The 1,296-nt window shown below is 37.2% G+C and overlaps 1 protein-coding gene across 3 annotated transcripts in view; it reads left to right on the forward strand.

Annotated features, from left to right (window-relative positions):
- The first annotated feature begins 573 nt into the window (after nucleotides 1-573).
- LOC110460020 (mannan polymerase II complex anp1 subunit-like) overlaps nucleotides 574-1,296 on the forward strand; it is a 7,991-nt gene continuing 7,268 nt past the window's right edge. Inside the window, exon 1 of one of the 3 annotated variants that reach the window (XM_021512722.1) lies at nucleotides 574-639. The gene's annotated coding sequence lies outside the window, so the exon portion shown is untranslated. Of the gene's footprint in view, nucleotides 746-1,296 lie in introns of all 3 variants that reach the window. The other 2 variants (XM_021512721.1, XM_021512720.1) reach the window with 2 other exon arrangements.

Below are 1,296 nucleotides of genomic sequence, written 5' to 3' on the forward strand. Positions count from 1 at the left end.
TAGTTACTCGTAACAATAATTACAAACAATCTCGGCGTGGTGTATGTGATTATTGAACATAAGTATACTCGCTGGAGAGATTTTATTTTGGTATTTCCTTATATAGAGAGTACGTGCATAAAGTGCTTACAAACTTAGCCGAAAATGAAACGGACAACGTCAAGTCCGTCCCAGTTTTAATACAGTTTTTGACCAGTGTGGCTAACTCCAGGACACAGAGGGCTGGTTTTATCGAGGAATCTACTGTCAGGTTTGTGATTTTTTTTCATTTCTTATTTATAAATTGAGACACCGTAGTATGTATTGTATGTTTAAATAAAACAAGTTTTTAAATGAAAGTGATACACTGTTAATATGATTTTAAAATATTTTCTACGTATAAATCAACTATTACATTAGTTAAACATGACAGATGCAATTTAGCTAAATACGAATTACTAAAAACAGCTCTTAAATGTCATCAATATGAACGACCTGTGGTTTAATTATAAATCTTACATGTGGATAAAAACAAACGGGGTTTTATTTTGGCCTGACACCGGTGCGTGGTCTGTTCCGTTTTACCTGTATGACCTTTGACCCCTCGTCTGTGTTTTCGCGGAAGTCGTATAATAAGAACACAAGTGGGGGAGGGGACAGGTACGTTACATATATACAGGACAATTCAGGTCACCCACTTTCATGTGTACGACGGACGTATCTCACAGGTAATATGAGAATGCGGACAGGTAGATATCTTGTACAGGTATGTAATTACACGTATATAGCCGACTTTGATCTCCCTGATGCATGATCTCCATGATGCACCTGTATTGTCCTGTATAAGTGCAGTAACTTATATGCAGCGTACATTACGGTACGTAACGATACAGCGTGCCAACTAGAATTTCAAATAAGCTAGATACATATTGTATATCTCCGTGTTGTCTGTTTGAGTTTGTCCAATACTGTTTGATCACTGGTTGTTCATGACAAATACACAGGGACTTGTGAATTAATCACATCGGTTTGCGCGCACCAATCGTGGCAAAATGTAGACGTGTCTCTATATGTGTATTGCGCACATACCATTATGGGGGAGGGCATTTATACTGAGTGTTGATTTCAGTGGTTTTTATTACAAAAAAATTGCAAGAGCGTGGTTCTTCAATAATTAGGAAATATAACATTGTTTTTATTGATATTGGGAAGATATTTCTGGTTTCGTTTTGTGAAAATAAATATTTATTTGCTTTGTGAAATTGTCTGCAGTCGGCTGTAAAACAAGGGGTGTGGATGGGTGGGTGGATGGGTGGG

This window comes from Mizuhopecten yessoensis, unplaced genomic scaffold, assembly GCF_002113885.1.
Source record: "Mizuhopecten yessoensis strain PY_sf001 unplaced genomic scaffold, ASM211388v2 scaffold10293, whole genome shotgun sequence".
Lineage (NCBI taxonomy): Eukaryota > Metazoa > Mollusca > Bivalvia > Pectinida > Pectinidae > Mizuhopecten > Mizuhopecten yessoensis.